Source organism: Aplidium turbinatum, chromosome 4, assembly GCF_918807975.1.
Source record: "Aplidium turbinatum chromosome 4, kaAplTurb1.1, whole genome shotgun sequence".
Classification (NCBI taxonomy): Eukaryota; Metazoa; Chordata; class Ascidiacea; order Aplousobranchia; family Polyclinidae; genus Aplidium; species Aplidium turbinatum.
In genome coordinates, this window is record NC_137475.1 from 34,275,688 (window position 1) to 34,291,916 (window position 16,229).

The following is a 16,229-nucleotide window of genomic DNA, read 5'->3' on the forward strand; positions in this document are numbered from 1 at the left end:
GCTAAAATTTCTAAATATTAGCGAAAATGCTAATCCGCTAACCAAAGCGCGGTTAGCTTCGCTAATTAGCGGTTAGCGGAACTGTGCCCTCTACTGTGTATACATAATTTGAACCCTGCATGTTGTGTAATATAAATACCACATTCCAGTTTCTGCGTTGGAAGGAGCCCAGGACTTATGTTCGGAGGGGGCCACGTTCTTTGTTGCTACGGCCCTGACGACAGAACACAGCAGGTACTAGAAAGGATACAAATGCAGCGAATGTTATAAATGCAGGGCTGTTGTCTTATCTGTGCCAATAAAACTCGCTGTCTTTCTGTAGTTGCACTGGTTTCCAACCTGGGGTTCGCGGACCCCTTGGGTCTGTGAGACAGTGTAAAAAGGGTCCGTGAGTGTCTTGAAATTGGCTGCAAGTAGACTATTGTATTTCTCTATTGTTTGCGCAACAAAAGAAGAAATGAATAATTGTAGACTACATTCATAATGGTGTTTAATAAACAAACGATTGGGATCATTCTAGCTTTTTGCTGCATTTTTTTTTAAATGTGTCATAAACGAAACTTCCCTGACTGATGGATGCTGCTCAAAATAATAGTTATCTTAACTCTTTGCAAAAAGGAATTACTGCACACTTGGACGTTCTAAAAAACGTTGTTTAGTTGTTGTTTTAATCTGGAACACTTCTCGCAAGTTGTTAAAACGTAGGTAAAAAATGTATTTCTCGGAGTTGAATAGCATTAGCGACGACAATCTTTGCAAAGATAATCTTATTGATTGAGATCCAAATCAGTGGAGAAGTTGGCTAAGCAAGCGATTTATGTGTTGTTACCAAAAATATCTCAACACACACATCTTTGCTAAGGCGGCTGGTCTGCTCTGGCTGGGGAGCCGGAGTTGAGTCGGAGTCTTTATGGAGCCGGAGTCTATATCATCTTTGGCGTCCCAGTTTATTGTTGTCCCAAGATATCGAAAACTTTTTACTTGTTTTATAGCTGTTTCATTCATTTTAATTTGACAGATTGGAATTTCACTTTTTTTTTTCCTTGTGATTACCATCGTTTCCGTGTTCTTTTCATTCATTTCCATTCCAAATTCTTTACTTCTCTCATTTACTTTGTTCAACAAATTTTGTAGTTTTGCTTCCGAATCAGCATCAAGACAGTGTCATCAACATACCTCAAGTTATTAAAGTTAGTTCCCCCAACATTTACGCCAGCTTCATCATCAAGACATCGGAGGATGATCTCACTGTATAATGAAAAAAGGCTTGGAGAGAGCACGCATCCCTGTCTAACGCCTCTCTTGATTGATATCCAATCGCTAAGGTTGTGATTGGTCTTTATTGCTGCAATTTGATCAAAGTAAAGGTTTTGAATAATACGTAGATCCTTATCATCAATTCCAATGTTATCTAGCATCTCCAGTAATTTGGTATGTTTTACTCGGTCGAAAGCTTTCTTATAATCAATGAAAGCGATGTACAGATCTTTCTTCATTTCAATTGATCTTTGAGCGATATTTTTTAATACAAATACAGCATTTCTTGTGCCGCGGTCTGGCATGAATCCGTACTGTTCTTCAGCAATTTCATCGTTGATTTTGTTCTTGATTCGGTTCATGATAATGCGTGGTAAAATTTTTGTAATATATGATGTCAAGCTGATTGTGCGGTGGTTTTCACATTCCTTTTCTCCCAGCTTTTTAGGTAATGCTATAAAAATTGATTTGTTCATGTCGGTAGGCATCTCTCCTGAATCATATTCATATATGATATTGAAGAGTTCATGCAATGCATCCACACCTACATGTTCCAGTGTTTTTAGCATCTCAGTAGGCCTACTGATCTCATCGGGTCCCACAGCCTTATTCAATTTAGTTTGTTTTATGGCATGTTCAATTCACTTTTTAGAATATCTGGTCCTGACAATGGCTCACTGAATTTGAAAGGTTTTACAGTTCGATCTGGATCGTCATATAAATCAGATAAATACTCTTGCCACCTCTTTTGTATTTCATTTTCTTCCATTAGTATTTCTCCTGTTTTAGTCTTCAAAAATCCTGACTTTGAGGTAGAATGGTGCTTTGCAGTTAACGTCTTGATTCTTTGATGTGTTTCTCTTGGACTGAGATTATACAATTTTTCGATTGATGTGCACTCGTCATTCAAGTATTTTTCACAGGCTTTGTTACATGCTTTCTTTATTTGTTAGTTCACGGACAGGGAGTCCGTGACAAAGAATGGTTGGGAACCACTGCTCTAGTGATACATTTTGCTTTATTATATTTTTGACGTATTGATTCTAAAAAGATATTGCAGACATTTCTTGAAATTTTAATATTAAAGATATTATGAATAAGCTCTAAAAAAAACTCATTGTTCAATTTCGCTTTTAACGCAGTGCCAAAGCTTTCTGTGCTAGCATTAAACACTAATATGATGATATCACAGAAATTAAAGGCGAGTTGCAATGGCAAAAACAGCTATGACATCACATACAATGATGTGGAAACAGACGTTAAAATCACTGAGAACTCTCGTATTCCAATTGCCACATAGGCTACAGATATGAAATTTGGATATGCAAAAAACGTAACATTAAAAAGTTTTGAAATGTGGTGTTACAGGAGACAATTACGCACTAGCTGGGTGGAAAGAAAAACAAATGACTTTGTTACCCAAGAAATAGAGGATAGCTGGAGTCTAATCAACCTCACAAAATAAAGATTTTTCGGATTCATAGCAAGAAGCAACTCGTTGGGAAATTTTATGTTGACTGGGATGGTACAAGGCAAACGAACAGAACAACGCCAAAAAAAATAAATATTTTGACAATATCAACCAAATTACGCGGAATTAAAAACATGCTGGAAGTAATAGTAAAGACAGAACAAAATGGAGGGAGTTCATATGGGAGGTCACAGCTGATCAAACATGATTAATTTATTGAAGAAGAAGATTTACAGTATGTATAAGTTTGTGCCATCATTGCGGTTTTCTTACTTATTGATTGAATGAGTTTCGCTTTTAGCAGCATGATCGTTGCTTACTTCACAGTGTAGATTCAAACGATCTGTTATAGCCTGATGCTGCGGGTTCTTTTTGGCAATATCAAATTACACTAGCTTTCGGAACACAGTTCCCTAGTCATGTGCTATGACGAGTGGTGTTGAAGTCAGTGAGTAATTTTTTTTAAACCACAAAAAAAAAAAAACTACTCACTGACTTCAACACCACTCGTCATAGCACATGACTAGGGAACTGTGTTCCGAAAGCTAGTGTAATTTGATATTGCCAAAAAGAACCCGCAGCATCAGGCTATAACAGTGTTCCCGACAATTTTCACCAAATCAAACGTCATATAAAAACCGTTCAAGTCTACTGAATATTACGTCATGGAAATTCCTAAAACATGAGCCAAAATTGCACCAGCGTTAATAAGACTTGTGTCAGACCTGTTTAAATCTGTTTGGACCTGTTTGGGCCTGTTTAAACATGAATGCATTGGTTCACTAGCTCGAACACCTGTTGAATGACTTCATAATTGTTTTTCATTATTGCGTCACAGTACTGCATACGTGAATTTGAGATATTGATATCTATTCTGGTCATTCGTAAAATGATTGTTTGAAAGTTGGCCGCACATTTAACTGTTGGCTTAGTGCTTGCTAGCTGGACAAAAGTTCCGTCTTTTATCCAATTAATCTGTATTGTAGTGACAGTTTTTTTTAGAGGTGTAGGCGTTACACCTATTTTCGATAGCCTCGGGCTAATTTTACTGGAATACACTGTTTGAATAGACGTTTCGAAAGTGTGTTTATTTTTGGGTCATTGCATGCAGACGAACGGATTTGGGAATCTTACGTTACAATTTTCCCACGAAGAGATTATGGTTTACCGCTGTGACCATAAAAAATAAAAGACGATTCTCTGTCTAGTGTTTGGCACAGAAGCACTTAGAAGCAAAAAAATAAAAGACGATTCTCTGTCTAGTGTTTGGCACAGAAGCACTTAGAAGCAAAAAAAATAAAAGACGAAGTTAGTTAGTTGGTAGGCCAAGAAGCACTTAGAAGCAAAGAAATAATAAAAGAAGATCTTGTTGGTTGGTAGTCTAAAGAAGCAAAGAAAATTAAAGACATTTCTTCTCAGTTTGGTACAAAAAAAAAAAAAATAACTTTGACATTCATTGGCAAGAAAGAAGATTAAAGGCAATCCATCTGTGCTTGAAGATTCAAGTGGAAGAACCCAAGCAAGTTTTGTGGACGTTTGGACTTCACATACTCGTACAGCTACGGTATCGTGCATTTAAATTCTTTTTTGTATTTTTACGGTCTTTGCAGTTAAGTTTTTTATAACTACTGTAATTTTGTGTGTTTGTGTAACTTAATTTTTTAATTGTTAAATTTAGCCCTAACATTTAATATGTCTACACTCGGTGGTGACAGGGACTCGATCGCCGTCGACTCGACTGAGTTTAAGCCTGATGATGTTCTTTGCGGTCGGGCAGGCCATTCTGGGGAGGGACCCATTAACGATGAGGCTAAGTCAGTTCGAGAGGCCCGGCATCTTAGACGGGATATTTTGACTCAAATTGGGAAACTTTCTGTAGCCCTAGGTTCTTTGAGTGATAAGCAGGAACTGTTAATTTTTAGATCTAAGTTATCTACTTTAGAAGAGGAATTACGGCATTTCCATGCTCTTTTGAGTAAAATTGTTAACTCTGCAATCTTGGCAGAACTTCGTGATAGGGTAGATCCCGAATTTAACTCGTTAAAAAATAACTTCGAACAAAAAGAAAGTGAGTTCTCAGATAGGTTGGATGCTGACATACATCCTGAGGATAGCGCCTCAAATGTAAGCACTAGGATGTCTGAGAGCTCGTCACGGATAGTTGCACAAATTAACCTACAGTTAAGACGAGAGGAGCTCCAGATCCAAGCTGAGGCCGAAGCAAGAGCTGCTGAGGCCATCGCAAGAGCTGAAGCCATACGAGCTGAGGCTGCCGCGAGAGCTGAGGCCGACGCGAGAGCTGCTGAAGCCATACGAGCTGAGGCTGCCGCGAGAGCTGAGGCCGAAGCGAGAGCTGCTGAGGCCGCACGAGCAGAGGCTGCCGCGAGAGCTGAGGCCGAAGCGAGAGCTGCTGAGGCCGCCGCGAGAGCCGAAGCTAGAGCTGCTGAGTTCGCACTCAAAGACGCTCAGTTGAGGGCCGAACAACGTAAAGAGGTAGTTTTAGCTGAATATCGTTCTGAGTTGGGCTCCCGGCGTAGTTCTAGGAAGGGCACTTCTAGGCATTCCAGAAGTGAACATCAATCACAGTTTAATTTACCTAACCTTTTCCAGACGCCTGTTCAATCCGTAAGTGGACCTGTACAATCCACATGTTTTCCAGCTGTTTCAGGAGGTCTCGGGGCCGCGGCTAAGGGTCTTCCGAAGGCTGTAGAGCCAAGGCCTGCAAATTACAACCGAACTCCTCCCCCAGAGCGTACAGGTCACGGGGCCGCCATTAGCAGTAATGCTTTGCCCCCTTCACAGTTTTCAGCGCCGCTAGTTTTTGATCGCCCAGCTACACGTAATTTGGGTGGTTGTGAGAGGCGTATCGCGTCTCCTGATTTTAACGTGTGTGAGGATCGTGATCGGGCTGTGCATGTGACTGAGCCCACTCAGCCCCTTAAGGGATATAGCTTGTCTTCTCCCGCTAAATCGAGTTCTCAACAGCAGGATTGCTTTTTTGAATACCAAAATAGTAGGACGTTCTTCGATAAGGCGGCCTTGATTGGTTACGATGGTAATAATATGCCATTTGTCTTCTTTAAAAATCGTGTTATGGCCTTGATGGCAGCTTCGCCCTTTAAGGGAACTCGTTTGACTTTGTTGCAAGCAGCTTGTGTTAGAACAGCTGCACAAACGATTGCTAATTTGGTTTCTGACACTCCTGGCTTGTCAGAGGAAGACAGGATAGAAATGTCGTTAGCTCGCTTGTCCCAACGTTTTGGAGTTCGTGGAGGTCTTTTCGCAGAACCAGAAATTAGAAAGTATCGCTATGGTAGCAAATTGACTTCTATCTCTTCCAGTGATTTGAAAGAGTTTAAAGATGAATTGTCGCAGTGTTTGCTTTACGCGAAAGCTTATGGTCAGCGTGATAAATTAGAAGGACGTTTTGTTTTGGATTTGGCTAAGCGACTCCCGTTTGACGCTAAGCAGCGTTATCTTGACTTTTTAGGTGATCAGTATGGTAGCACTGAGGAACCTACTTTTCAGAGTTTGTTTGATTTTGTAGTACGGGAGGAAACGCGCAAGTCGACTGATTTTAGCATTATGCTAATGGGCGATTCTGGTGAGTCGCAGCATTTTAAAAAGTTTGGCAAAGGAAAATTGCCTTCATGTCCGGTTAGGCAGACGTCGGTAAAACCCCATGATAATGTGATTTCAGGGAGTTCGCAGTACTCGACTGCTGTTGGCGCACCGCGCGGCGGTGTGGCCAGACATAGTGACATACCGGCGTGTTTTTGTTGTTCGTCACGTGGTCAAGTTGAATATCATTTTTTGTCTAATTGTAAAGAATTTTTGCGCTTGACACCTAAACGTCGGAGAGATGTCATTGTGAAAGCTGGAAAATGCTTGAACTGTTTGCGCCAGCATATGGTTAGAGACTGTAATCATGCAAACAACTGTCGTAAGTGTGGACCTACCAACGATAGGAAACACTATTTTCTTCTGCATGATTTTTATGTGACGTCACGTGATTCTCTGGATTTGGTCGGTAAAGATGAGGCTGGTGCCAGAGTTCCTGTGCGTAATGTTAAGATTGGAAATGTTAAAGCAGCCTTTAACCGCGTTACTGCTGCTCGTGTTTTGAATCCAATGACTGGCAAATCGAAGTTGGTGTATTGTCAGCATGACCCTGGTTCGCAGTTGACCTTTGTTTCGAGTGACTTGGTGTGCGAACTTGGTCTTAAACCGTATGATAAAGCGTCGTTTAAAATGGATACTCTGGCTGGTCAGAAACCTACTTGTGCTGACCTTGTTAAACTCAACATCCAGTCGTTAGAGACTGATGAACTGTTTTGTGATATAACCTCGGTGGTTAACCCAGCTTGGGCTGACGATGTTAAAACTTTACCTCATAAACAAGATTTAAGTGGTTTCCGTCATTTTCATGACGTGAATATGTTTCATTTGAATGATTGTAGTACTGTAGATGTACTGATTGGCAATGACAACGCTTATTTGATGTGGGCAAAAGAAGAGCGTGTTGGTGACAATCGTAGTGAACCGCATGCTTTGCTCACTCCTCTCGGCTGGTTGGCTTGTGGTGGAAAGTCACCCTTAGTTGAAAGCGTTGCTAAAGTGTGCAGAGTGCAGACGTCTTCAGAGTCGGATGTCATCTCTGGCTTTCAGCGTAAAATTGAGTCTCGTGATATGGAAATAGCAGACCTGAATAAAGTCATTCAGGATTTGACTTTGCAAAATGAAACCTGTGAATTGTCTCGCAATGATATTTTGGCTAGAGAACTTGTCGAACCGAATATTGAGTTGAAAGATGGTCGATTTGAGATACCTGTTCCGTTGAAGGAAGATATTGATTTACCTAACAATTTTGTGTTGGCGTCAGATAGAGCTGCTGATTTAAAGAAGAAGGCTTTAAAACAATCTGAATTCCGAGGAACTTGTGTAAATGATGTAATGTCTTCTTGTCCTGAATTGTCTGACTTGTTAAACCCTCTGGCAGATGTCTTGGCTAGATTTCGGCTTGAAAGATTTGGTTTCATGGCTGATGTGACCAAATACTTTTTTCACATTTTGGACTCTTCAATTCGTAAGCCCAATTTTATTGAACTGCTTACGTACACAGGCAGTGCCGTTCGGATCGTGAACGAACGCCCTTTGGTACCTTTGAGTGATGACCCTAGGGATTTTACTGTCATCACCCCTGCCTCACTTTTGACCCCATACTTAGACCCATACTGTGCTGTTGGGCAACCACATGATCGTGACCAATTAAGAAGGGATTATCGGTTCAATTTGTCACTTTCTCAGCAGTTTTGGAATAAATGGATCGATTTTTACTTGCCAGGTCTTCAGGGCCGGAAAAAATGGCTAAAAATGGCCGAGAATTTGGAGCCTGGTCAACTTGTAGTGGTAGGTTCTCTCCAAGACATTGGTAAACGTGGGAAGTATCAACTTGGGAGGGTGCATGAGGTAGTTCCACAAATTAGGAAAGGGAAGCCTGTGGTTCGTAGAGCCAAAGTTGCCGTCTGCAACTATGATGAGAGTACGGGGAAAGTGAAAGTAGACTACGTGTTGAGGGATATTTCGTGCCTCGCCCCCGTAAAGAACACCTAAGTGTTAGGGTTTGAGCCTGGTTTTGTCTGCGGTGGCCGATCCTTGTCTGAGCCCAGAACAGTCGGTTATTATCGCAACCATGTATATAGCGTCATTTTAGCGTGTACCTATGGTACCAATTTCATGTATCGTCGTGTATTATTCCGTATTGCTGTTCATTCTTTGCATGCCCTTTGTATTTGCGTATTAACTTAAACGTGAGTGATTCAAACAATTTGTGTATCATGTGTTTTTATTCATTGGCTCACAATTGTCGTCATTTCTTTTTAGTTATGCCATGTCAGACTGTCATAACTAGGGGCCGCTATGTTCCCGACAATTTTCACCAAATCAAACGTCATATAAAAACCGTTCAAGTCTACTGAATATTACGTCATGGAAATTCCTAAAACATGAGCCAAAATTGCACCAGCGTTAATAAGACTTGTGTCAGACCTGTTTAAATCTGTTTGGACCTGTTTGGGCCTGTTTAAACATGAATGCATTGGTTCACTAGCTCGAACACCTGTTGAATGACTTCATAATTGTTTTTCATTATTGCGTCACAGTACTGCATACGTGAATTTGAGATATTGATATCTATTCTGGTCATTCGTAAAATGATTGTTTGAAAGTTGGCCGCACATTTAACTGTTGGCTTAGTGCTTGCTAGCTGGACAAAAGTTCCGTCTTTTATCCAATTAATCTGTACTGTAGTGACAGTTTTTTTAGAGGTGTAGGCGTTACACCTATTTTCGATAGCCTCGGGCTAATTTTACTGGAATACACTGTTTGAATAGACGTTTCGAAAGTGTGTTTATTTTTGGGTCATTGCATGCAGACGAACGGATTTGGGAATCTTACGTTACAATTTTCCCACGAAGAGATTATGGTTTACCGCTGTGACCAAACAGATCGTTTGAATTTACTTATTGATGTTTGTATTTCTACATTAGCCTATTGCAAGTAGGCTTATAATGCAACTTTTAAAAGTGTGGAACAAATGCAACTGCTTTCAAGTTTGCAAAAGCACAAAAATTGATCTGTCTGCTTTTTTGTTGCTATAAAATTGCTGATTTGTATCTTTATCCTTGAACTGAGAAAGTTTCTGAAAGGTTATTCCTGCTAGTTTCACATACTTGTATTCAGAGGTGGGCAGTAGCGCCGCTACTAGAGGCGCTACTTTTTTGGTAAAAGTATGACTTGAAGAGTATATAGACTTGAAAAGTGTATCCTAGTGTCATTTTAGACAAAAGTAGCAGAAGAAGTAGCGGTAGCGTGCGCTACTTTGGTCCGATTAGCGGTAGCGGGTAGCGCGCTACTTTTGTAAATTGGTAGCGGGTAGTGTGCTACTTTAAAAGTAGCGAGTGCCCACCTCTGCTTGTATTCGAACCATTGACGCTGGTCCGGTTACCGAGGTTGACAGAGTGAAGTTCACGATTGTGGAAGTGTTGTTAAAAGGAGAGAAAAATGTCATGGATACTTTTGATCAGTCGAAACTCTATACATAGTTACTTTTTTAACAACAAATTGCCGTCTTTAGAAACATTACGGGTCCCAATTGTGAAACAAGTTTAGATCTTTCAGTATGATGCGGTTACGTGTTGCTTACAACAATCCTTTCAGAGTATTGCACAATTTGTTTCGTTATGTCAGCGCCCGTGAATATCAAGTGATGTGTAATATAACAATGTTAGACGCTTTGTTAGGAAAAAACATGTTTTTGTTTATCAACCGTGGCATTCATTCCTCAAATCGCTTTATATAAGACTTGATGTCATCTGATTGTTTTTATCGTTCTGAATTTTTTCAACTCTCATTGTAGTTAAATTTGTAACAGCAGAAGTTCAGTGAACTCTAAAACTGACGACATTAATTATAGTGGTTCTCTGTAATATTTGTGTTTAAGTTATACAGTATGTGTATTATTTCGTTGTTCTGAATATGAACAGCTTTATCTGATGCAAATAAATTGTCACAATAGCTGTCATTCAGGCTTTTACTAACATAGCATTAGCATGTCAGTTCTTTCGTTTTGGGAACCAGCTCTACTGGTACGGGGCGCGTCCACAGGTGGCGGATAATGGAATGGCTTCCAAAAAAAGATGTGAGCTGCTAATAAATAAGCCGTCGCGGATTAAAAGCACAGGTTTACCAGGGGAAAAGAGCAGTCAATAAACGGTGATCCCTCTACAGTGGATGCTGGTTACTTACAAATAACTCTTTAAAGTCGATGACGAACTTAGGACAAGGTGCACGTGACCGCGTTTAAACAAGCTTATGTTAGGATTAGTAAAGATGAGGGTGGACCTGGAGTCGGGACAACGACCCATGGCCAAAAGCTCAAATGGTAGAATTTTATATTTTACTTTCCACCTAGGACAGAGACGGCAATTGAGCCAGTAACGGCAGTTTCAATGACTTGTGTTAGTTTGAGCAATTCTCCACGAGGCCTTAGGTTACAGAAATGGCAGAAGTAGGCCTATAGGCTACTGTTGTCTATAACCTCTGCACATGTAATATCTTGGAGTAAAGGATTCACAGCAATGTTATTGAAATGTTGAATTGAAACTGAAATATCTTCTGCCCGGTTAGTTCAGTGGTTACACGCTCGACTCAAGATCACCCGGCGCTGGTTCGGCTCTCGAGATGTGCGCTTGAGCAACGCATTTCAGGACTGATCTCCATTCAGCGGCAACTTGTGGATGGAATAATTTTCAAGCACAACATTTCACCCATCGGAAACTTTCCTTTGCCAATCTCAATAATCGACCCTGCGTCAAAAGTCGCCTACAAGTATGCGAAACTACAAGGAATAACCTATTAAGGCTTTGTCAGTCCAAGGATCAAAGATTCAAAACCAAATACTAATTGGCATTAAATGCAAAAATAAAATGCTTGTCTAACTCTCGCATGGTGGACCGTCGAAAGGAAATAAATTTGTCGCTCAAGTCGCAAGAGAGCAATAGTTTTCTTCCATCTTTCGCTGCGATATCTCATCATAGTCAAAATGATAATGTTGCCAGACAACCATTTTATCTCTTATCTGGTCCAGATCTGGTCAGATCCGTACCCGATCTGGACCAGATAAAGTGGTTGTCGGGGTTATTTTGTCTTCTGTAAGCGAAGCCTACACGATTTATTTACAGCGAGGAGCGATTTTCCTAAGAATGAAATAAGTACCAGTGAGCTAAGTTTAGCGATTTTCCAAAGACATAACTGAGTAGCCTACAAGTATGATAATACAGTTATGCGTTTTCGGTACAAATGTTAAAGTGCTTTTGCCATAAAATGATAACCGATAGCCAATCTGCAGAGCACAAGAACTATTGCCTATGCAGAATAACATCACCTTGTTTTCTACAATGTAGCCTACATTGCTGTTATCGCTACTTAAAACTAGGTTGTTCAAACACATTTTGTTTCGTTTTGACGCAAAGTTTATTAGACCACAATTTCTTCTTAGTAAATTGTTTTATTAGGTTGTTTCAAAATCCACACCACTTGGATCGTCATGCTTTCGTGTTGAAAACGAAACATGCAAAAATCTCAAAAAGCGTTGTAGTAGGCTATTCAAGGTGTAACCTTGCGCTACGTCCTTCAAGCTTCGATGATATTCTAATTCTTGTGACGTGTAGTGACATGGTCATCGAGTAACACTGCCTTCGTTTGCCACAGAAATAAATGTATCTACCATATTCACAGCAAGCAAACCTCAAAGTCAAAAAAACTTTTCTTAAACAAGGATAGCTAGCTACTTCTGCCACAGCTCACAGAAAACATACTTTTCCTTTTTGCTATCGTTGCTTTGCCTTATTTAGCTTTCGCCAAACGTCACATAAAAATAAAACCTTGTTGAAAATGATAGGAATGCAAAAAAGAGGACATTTGAGCATTTTCAAGTGTCCTCGGAGGACAATTCATTTTTTATGAAAAAAGAGGACAAATCCTCCTAAAAGAGGACATGTGGTAGCCCTAACGTCAATTGCTCTGAGAGAGTCGCGGTGGAAAAAAGTTGAAAACCCCTGTTGTAATCGGTTAAACTTGCGTCACGGAAAAGTGATTAGCTTACATAACCGCAGGTTTATAAAATTGGGTAGTTCAATTCAATTCAAATCAATTTATTTTTCTTTGTCGGAAAACAACAGCAATGATAAAGTTACTAATAGTTTACCTTTACGGGAACAAACCAACAAAAGGAAACAGCGGCAAAACCACAGAAGTTTAAAACGTGCTTGCGATGTAAATTTAAAGCATAGCCTACGTCGATCACGTGGACCATTTTAACTTAACTCTGAAAGTGAAACAAAATGCAAACAAACAATGATTTAGGCTTTTAAGTGTTTACAGTATATATGCACTTATTTCTAAGCAAAGATTCATTTATTTTTGACCCAAAATGTCTTCACCTTGACTTCTCTTGCTATGATATTTCGAATGAATTTTATCCCTGAAGAATTACATTTGATTTTAAAGCGCTTATTGTACTGTAGAACGAAATTATGTTTCGTTTTGTTTGGAGCAAGCAAAGTTCGATTTGAATTGGCTGTAGGTTGTTATTGAACTTGCATAAAATACCACAAATTGCCGACATTGCATTAAATTGCATTAAATAACACAAATAGCCTTTCAAAGATGCTTTTGTGATGTAATGACAATGTTGGCTTAAACCAGTGTTGTTCAAACACTAAAATTTTCATACAAAAATGTTTTTAAAAACTGTTTTTATGAAAATTTTCTGCGTACATCACTGGTCACGTGGTTCAGAAACTCGGAGAAGAGTGATCGGAGTTGGACGGCTAAATAACAATGCTTTGTGCTTCAAATTTCCAACAGAAATGTTATTTTTAACTTAGAAGTACAGTTTTCCAACGCTTGTTTGTAAAGTTTATCTCAGAGTTTGAAAATCCCCTCGGATTTAATTTAGTCCACTTTGCATCAAGCCCCCAACGCATCTCCGAAGACGCAAAATATCCCACTAATTTTTTTTAACAAAATAATAAGTTTTATTTCAGTCTAGTTTGAATAGACTATTTTCTTTATATTTACTACTATATGATTCTATTTCATTCAACATCGTATTTTTCGGGGCCCACCGATAAAACGTTTCATAATTCTTGCGGCCCACTATAATCAATAGGTTTCCCAGCAATGGTCTAAAGCCAGCCCAAAAACTGGTAGACTGTGACATTTACGATAGCACAAAAAGTACAAACTTCAGTTTTTTTAGAGAAAATAAAAATTTAAGTTCGAAGTCCTCATGTGCTGCCTCTCAAAATGTCAAGTGCTCAGTGAACTCCGTACCCTTGTTTAGTCTGTTTGCGAAAGTCGTAGTATATAGCATGAAGAAGTGATTATTTCTTGAACTAGCCTACCGTAAGCTATAATAGCCTACTGACCTTTCCAAGTAGCCCACTACAGTGAGCAGCGTGACATACTTCAGTTGAAGTTACAACTCCGTCTACGACTTAAGCGCGCATTTTACCAAATGCTAGGGTAAAGGATTCTTCTGGACAGGTTAGAAGGAGTTTTTATAGTAGTAATTTTCCAAACATGCAGTTAAAATACAATACTCCTGAAGCTACGGTGCAGTGCACATGAGGTCTATTTCTATTGCAATACAATTACAGAGTCCACAACATAGTGCAATAATGCAACTGAGAAAAGGACCTAAACGAAGTTGTAGTGATTGGCATTGCGAAGTCGTGCCCCAGCGACCCAGTATCAAAACTTATGCTTTTTGGTCATCTTTGAGCTAACATTCACTGATAAGCTGTTTAGCTACGTTAAAAGCTGCCAATTAATTGTCCTGTCATTGAGCAAATTGCTGCGCAGGTGTATAGTTTATTATTTTACTCAGGCTTTTATTTCTGTAGCAAGCGATAAGTCCTAGTTAAGTGAACTTTGAAATTGCGCATGAATTCTTTCTAGCAGCTTACTACTGTTTCATCATTGAGTTTGTTTATTATCATTTTAGGTAAAGAATAGATAGATATCTACATAAAATTCAATTTCACGGCTTGCTATTCAGTTTTAACGCAATGATTGCTCACAACTCTTGTCAAGGTTGAATCAACATAATTCAGCGTATGGTGGATGTTACCTGGTATCGCTGGAATGCCTGTAACCTGCATTCCTCCCTTGGCACCACAACAGCATGATGACGGTTATTAGAGTGGCTGGCAAGCAAACACAATGCTGGCTGTGTGAGCGATACAAAATGAGCTTGAGGTTCAAGTACAAAAGGTTATCGAAGTTAAGATTACCTTCGCAGCGTTTATTCAACGTTTGTAAGCATGCAGTTTGTGTGAAACTGTGACATTACCGTTCGATTGGTTTCGCTCTATAATGTTCAGCTGTGTTGTGCTTTTGAACACGACAATAATTTGCTTTCGGATCTAGCTGTCAATCAATCAATCAATCGTACGTTTTTGAAAGTGAGATGATGTTGTGGTTGTACCAAGACTTAGCCTACTGGTAACGTAGTCCCGCAAGCACACTATATCTCCAAGAGGTCAGTTATGGTGTTATTATCTTAAACCTTACTAGCTCAACGGCCGAGGGGTTATCGTAGGCGCTAGTGTTGATAAATCTTAGATCGATACCAGGTCGGTAGAAGACTAACTGTACCGATTGTGTTTTTTTTCGCATAACGCAATCAGAGTAAATTGGGTAATAATGTGATGACATTCTACATACAAAATTAAAAATGAGCTTTGTCGTTAAAAGACCTTCGCAGATGTAGAACGGCAATAAATAAAAACCATAACATTATCATCTTAAAGCTTGCAACTCTAAATCGGAAAACGTTTTGAATCATCCTTGCGAATTTTCGATTTTTTTTTCTTGAAACATGTGTAAACGTACTTGTTTGAAATAAAAACGTTGTTATTGAAAACATATAGCCTAACTTACAGAGAAGGCAGGCAAAATATGACGAGGTTTGCACTTGTTCTTGGCGTTACTGTTTAAAATGAAATATATCGAAAAAAAAAAAAGAAATTTCTTCCCTACCACTTAACAAAAACAAAAGACTTTTGTTACTGCTGTAGGTGTAGCCTACTAGTGTACTATGAAGAATAGTAATCTTGACCGAGTGGAATAAGCTTTCTTTTTCCGCCACGTGAACTCATGCAGCTGCAATTAACACTTGCTTACCGAAATAAGCTGAATATATTTTATTTTATTAGTATGTTAACGTCATTCTTGTGCAATAACACAGTCAATTTCCCAAAACAGATTTATGAGGCACGACATTTAGCAATTGCAAATTAATTTTGGATTTCGTCGGCACGAGCACACGCAGAAAATACTTTCTCTTAATAACAATGAGAAATATCACATAATAATAGCCTATGATAATATGTTAGTAGACTTTTAGGATGTGCGTATGTCAAAAGCCTTTTGATAGATTTCATAGTTCAATAGCGATCAAAACTTGTAAGATAGACATTGAGCAGCCAGTTTGAATTATCATTATTGATTTATTGCAAAGCAGGCAAATAAGCTACTTTTTCCCAAAGGAGTGAAAAGATGTTTATATATTCAGATTAGATTTTGCATTGGCGAAAGAAGCCTTGACATTTATACAAGCAAATAGAGTAATTTTCAAATTTTTTACTTGCAAGGGTTTATTGTAAATTTTTACAACGCCTAAAAAGTATTGCATATTATGGTATGGTCTATCAATGCGCTTGCTTTCTATCTGCGGTGCTGCTGCTGAAAAGATTGGCTATAGGTTCCTTCTTTCAAACCAAAAAATGGCATTTTGTCATGTCGTAAGATTGGCTTTGAAATTTCAAAATATTTCATTTCGGTTTGATCTGAAATTCCTTAGGCCTATCTGTAAGTGTTTGATGAAATTTTGTTCAAATGTGACATGGCGTTCTTGAGATAAGGGGTTGGCCAA